Source organism: Poecilia mexicana, unplaced genomic scaffold (assembly GCF_051168715.1).
Source record: "Poecilia mexicana isolate PSO_F unplaced genomic scaffold, ASM5116871v1 scaffold_8, whole genome shotgun sequence".
Lineage (NCBI taxonomy): Eukaryota > Metazoa > Chordata > Actinopteri > Cyprinodontiformes > Poeciliidae > Poecilia > Poecilia mexicana.
The window spans coordinates 22,885,002-22,891,001 of NW_028263377.1; the positions used below are offsets into that span (position 1 = coordinate 22,885,002).

At 40.2% G+C, this 6,000-nt stretch overlaps 1 protein-coding gene across 1 annotated transcript in view; it reads right to left on the bottom strand.

The window, feature by feature from the left end:
- The window catches only part of asic2 (acid sensing ion channel subunit 2), a 37,095-nt gene extending 32,025 nt beyond the window's left edge, over window positions 1-5,070 (bottom strand). Inside the window, exon 1 of the mRNA XM_088007723.1 lies at window positions 4,458-5,070. The gene's annotated coding sequence lies outside the window, so the exon portion shown is untranslated. The remainder of the gene's footprint in view (window positions 1-4,457) is intronic.
- Window positions 5,071-6,000: the final 930 nt, after the last annotated feature.

A 6,000-nucleotide genomic window follows, 5' to 3' on the forward strand; every position in this document is an offset into this window, starting at 1 on the left:
TTTCAGTGAAGGGTTTTTAAATGATCCCTCAGATACATTTCATTACCACAGCTGTTCAAATCTCCTGAAGCTGAGGTTTCACAATTAACACGCACAGGCAAATTGGTCAAAGCCTGTACTATTGAAGGTAATTACCTAGCAGTCATTTTCTCCTCTGCTGCACATTTACATGAGCATGTGAACAAAGCCCAGATTGGCTCCAAAACATCTATTCTCAACGTTTCCATATGTCTTTCATATGGCAAATTGCTGTTCCTGGAACATTTTTCATATTCTCACTGATAACAGACAAAGGTCAAAGGTCAGGTCTTCATCTTACAACACCTTAATAGTTGGATTCCAGTTCAGCGACTTGGAGGTAAGGAGACTAATTAGACCTTGTGAGCAGATTTCAGTTACTTTGCATTCATCCTTTTCCTCCAGGAGCGGATGACGCCACCTCGAGTAAAGCTGTCGGAGAGGAAACTGTTTTCAAACGAGCCTAGAATTGTGAAGAAAATCTCCCCAGAGGCAAGCATCAATAAATGTGATGCCACTCTTCATAATACGCTGTTCTGGGTGGTGTCACAGAAAAAAAAAATCTATATTGCTGCATAAATTAGGTCAATACAAGCCCCAAAGTGTCAAATGAATAATTTGCATCAGAATCAGCCACAACACATTTTTCAATGAAGGGGCCAAACAGTTCAAAATGCTGCTTCTCAGTAGGATTATTCAAAAGAAGTTTTGGTTCAAGTCTTCACCCTTAAGATGAGAAGACTTCATCTGTTGGACTAGGACTTTTTTCTCAAGAACTGTCAGCATCACAGCTGTAATATCCATTTTTTTTAAATAGCAAATTCGTGTGAAACCCTTGGTTGTAATAAATGGAATCAATAAAGTCATAAAGCCACCTGCTTCCAGGATGAGAAGATGGAAGAGAGGAGAAAACAGGAAGGACAAACAGTGGAGACATATGGATGTTTTTGTGTCAGTGCAACATGTGGGGAACACCAAGCCCGTCTTCCACCTCCACTCGCTCTGCCTGCAGCTAATGCTAGGTCACTTAACATTTAGCTTGATGCATACACTCTTCAGAATTGTCTGGTTCGACTGTTTGATTTTTAAAAATGTCAAACTCTTTTGCTGCCAATATCACATCACCTTCCCTCCCATTCAAGCCAGAAGTCAGAGCACCAGAAAAGAGCAAGCAAGAGCACGAGCAACTTGGCTGCCAATTAAAATTCCTCCTGACCAACAAAACCCGTCTCATTAGCATTCGCAGCAGAGTGCGCAAACGTCTGGAGGAGCGGGGGCAAACATGGCAGGACCTGGCCTGTTTGCCGTATTGTGCCTCCTACAGAGGAGAAGTCAAAGATGACATGGCTACTGCTGTCATGATGAAAGGTCAGCTGTTAACACCAACCACCAACAAATTAGATGCTAAACAAGCTCCCGGCTAAAACAAAGAACTACAAACACAGTATGCGTGCATGCATCGTAAATATATACATTTAGCTTTGAACTTGTCTCTGTACTTTTAAAAAATCTGCTCGTCATTGTGAATTAATCATTTTCTTCAGTGTTGTTCTCATTTATTTCCAGTGCCATGTTCCAAATGCTACAAACAAGTTTATTTGCCGGTTAAACAGCAATTAAAGTAGAAGAAAACTTGGTTTATTTCACAGAGGGAGCAGAGCAGGAATCTTACAGACGTTGTAGCACAAAAATAAACCCTCTGATCAAGGTCTGGAACGTACCAATATTCTTTCAAAAAGCATTTTCCAGCCACTGTTGATAGCCGCCTCTTCTTTTTTAGTGCAGCTTATGGAAAAAGTAAGACGGCACACGGAGTTTGATGTTCACCTGCTGCCGTTACACCTCTGCTACGGAGAACAGTCTGGTATGAAGTGGGGCGCAGCTCAATCAGTGCTCCATTATAGCGGAAGCTGTCACTGTCTGATTTTGTAATGAGTGCTTCATTCATGTGACTGCACATCGTCTGCTCAAGCGATTGATTTGCAGAAGCTTGGAAAGGCTTAAGAAGGGGTTTGTCTTTACAGCCATACCACCAAAATCATATGTGAAAATAAATTTGACAGATAAAGCTATCAAAACACCTAAATCGAGTCATAATTACATGTTTGTTTCCTAGCAACATGTCATGGTTCTATTAAATTTCTTCTACCATACAGTGATTTTTAATGTGTATTGTTTTATGTTCCATTTAATTTTGATTTTGCACATTTTTATTGCAGGTTTTTTGTGTTTTTGTATGAAATTGGTGATTTGTTGAACAGTCGCCATGGATTAAATCTGGTGACTACTTTTTTCCTACTCCTAAAAACCCCAAAAAACTTCTGGTGTTATAACAAGCCTCTTAGTTATTATAGTTTTAGCAAGCAGGCGTGATACAATGTGGGAAGTAGTGAATAGTAAATTAAAATATTTAGCAAAGTAATTATCCTACAAGTTTTAACAGTTCACAGAAGCTACTTTGTGCAATCTGGACTTATTGTTCAGCAAATCAACGCCTATTATTTGAAAGTTTAGCTTCTATGTTACAACAGAAGCAAACAAAAAAAGAAAACTTGATGCCTGGATCATGAAGGGTATTTTTTTCCAGAAGCCTTAATTTGAAAGAAGAAAGAAAATGAAGTTTATGAAAAAGATCTTTGAGGTGCAGGCAGCATTTTTTCCTCCGCTGTGTGGCAGTAGTAAAAGTAGTCGTACTGCTGAGGGGATAAATAATTCAGAGGGCTGCTGTGCTAGAGACGGGGTTGGCCCTGAACATGAGAAAGGAGGGGATTTTACTCACACACATCCAGCTGCCTCACTCATCATTACGGTTCTACACATGCCACTCCACTACCTGAAAGCCTGGCTCGCATCCCGAGCAACTTAACCACCACTGCGTCCACATTTGTCATATTAAACAAATTCTGTCATTTAGGTGACATGTTGGGAGGTTTATGGAACATATTTATCATTGCAGCCTAATGTAATTTAGCCCTGCCGCTCCATAATATTTTATTTTACAAGGCAGCACCTAAGTGAGGCAGGGCAGCGATAGGACACAGAGGATTGCAAGCAGCGCTCCCTGCAATTTATTTATGCTTTAGGAGAAAGGGGACAAGGGCGTGAACAATGAGAGTACACAGAGAGCGAGAGAGATAAGCGGAGAGAGAAAGAGAGCGGGAAACTCATCGGGACTCAAAGGACAAACACCATGCTGAATTTAAAATAAATTGCAGAGGCTGGCAGATGAACTTAATCCCACCAGCACCTTGTGCTCAACTGCAACGTATAATTGTAGTATATAATGTTCTTTTAAAACGTGCATCTCTTCACATTGTCTAAGAAACAAATGGAATAATGCTGCTTTAATTCTTTCACTGATACTTTGTGGTAACACCACACACAAGCCGTTTTCGCACTGCAAGGAACGGAACGGGTTCAAAGTAGGGCCGACCGTGTTTGCATTAGAACTTCCGACCCGGTTCCACCCGGCTCCTTGGAACCGCAAGAGCTGTGGTTCCAATTGGGCCGGCCAAGAAGCAGCTGATTGGTTTAGAGTCAGCCGTTGATCGGCTCTACCTGGTTCTCACTAAACTGTTCTTACTGTATTTTGTAAAAAGTGCTCTTTGTAATATTTTTATTATTATTATTTTTAATTTGCGATGAATTCCTCTCAGTATTCTCCTGTTACCTGGTCCCATGATGAGGTTTTTTATTTTCCTCTGCTTACTCCCTGATGAACGAGCACAGAATGAACTAGATCGGTCAAAGAGGAATGAGAACGTTTTCCGCCGCATCTCTGAGGAAAAGGCTTCGACCGCTACATCAAAACCATTTAGTTTCAAAAATAATGACGTCAGGTACAGCTTCGATGCCGCTGTTCTGTCAGATAGCCATACGCTGTCAGAATATCATACATGCAGTCAGTACGCATGCCCGCGCATGCGCATTAAGAAGTCAGACCGTCAGCACAGTCGTCAGTTCAGCATACGCAACAAGTTATGACGAAAATAAGTCATTAAATTGTCTATAATATCACATAATATGATAACTAGATAAATATACATGCGTTGTCGTGGTTTCAAAGTGTATTTAAAGCAGGTCTGGCTGCAGCTGCAGTCAACTACCACACACGCCCGTGTAAAACTCATTAACCTACTTAACCGCTAAGTCAGGATGCTATACTGCTGTTAATAAAGTGTATGATGATCTACGTCATGATTCTATGTTGATGAAATAAAATCATATGGTAATGACAGCATATACATGTATGAGCTAAGCGTATGACTATCTGACAAAGTATGCTGATCTGACAGAACACCGCCCTTAGTTACACAAACAGGGCTGCAGTTCGGGTGGAACCCTTCGGTTCCGTTCCGTTCCTTGCAGTGCGAAGTAAGTGAGGCTTGTTATATTATTCATTACACATAAATTAGAATACTGTTGAAAATTTCATTTACCGTATTTTCCGGACTATGGAGCGCACCTCACCATAAGCTGCATTTACAAAGTTTAAAAAAAAAGAAAAAAAAAACTGGAAGCCTCATCGGGCTAAAAGCCGCTGGTATCTCCGCCGCTCTCGGTTTTCCACAAGGACGCAGCGTCTCCAACGCCGAACCAAGGATTCGTTCATGCCGAGTTTATGTACAGCTGCTATTAATCCGTACTGCCAGATCGATAGCCTTCAACTTAAAAACTGCATCATATGAACTTCATGCCATTTCCATGATGAGGGGGTATGATTTTGAAAACATTTCTCCGTCGTGCCTGCTGCTAGCATATGTTTGTTCTAAATGAAAATCAGCACTTTCTTCTTTGATTTCCAATTTTGACTTCCAATGATTCACTTCCTGCTAAAGAGCCCCCTGGTGGTTGAAGAAAAATGTACAGAAAAGCCGCACAGGGCCTCATGGTTCAAAGCGTGGGGAAAAAAGTAGAGGCTTATAGTCTGGAAAATACGGTATCTCAGTGATTACACATAAAAAGAAAAGTTATTATATATAAATCCATTACAAACACCGTTTCATTCAAACGTGAGTTAATTTTGGTGTTTGTGATTGTAATACAGAGCTAATAAAAAATAAAAAACATCTGGATGATATTAAAGGGTTTTGTCCATCAAATAAACCAGTATATGGTGCAAACCCAGGCATCTGTTACCTGCAGTTACATGTGAGCAACAAAAGCTAATGATATATAAAAGGATTATGTGAGTGGAATGTGTGCTTATAATGGATTTTACAAAAGAATGATGGTGCAATATATATTTTCATAAATATGGAAAGCAAAATATCACTTCCTCCCAGTGAAACCTGGATGTTTTTCTTTTATATGTTACAAGAAATAAATAAACCAATATGTGGTTCTTTAAATTCACAGCAAGAGACTTTTATTACAGCATTCATTTATACATGGGTTTACTTCCTGCCCCTAGCCAAGTGTCAAGAAGACTTAGTGGCTCCAGACATTTTCTACTTAGTAAAGGTGAAGGTAAACATAGTCGTCTGGTTTTTAAAAAGTTGTTGTGCAATCCCAGCATGCTTTCTAATCCTGAAAATAAAAACCATGTAGCGGTTTCATTATGGTTATACATCTTGGTCCATCTGCAACTATATGACACCATTGAGCTGCCAAAGAAATTAGTCTGGGAGCAGAGTTGGTAAATGGGTGCGATGTGCGGCGATGTGAAAATACCACTCCATTGTAGCTAATAGTGCTGCTGTAATAGGTTGGTTTCAGAATGCCAGCCTAATTTAAACACAACCAGCTCATGAACAGACCTACCCATCGCTGATCATTTCCAGGCTAATAGCTACTGCTGCAACCCAAAAGTCTCAGTGTTTCGTCTGCTGTGCTGATTGGACAACAGTTTCCCGGTGGTAGATTGGTACAAAGCACCAAAAATCGTTTTTAAGAACAGCATATTTTCCCAAAGCATCAATTTAAAAACAAGGCATCATTACATCATGCCTCTGATTCGAATTAGCTTTCAAGGACCAGCTT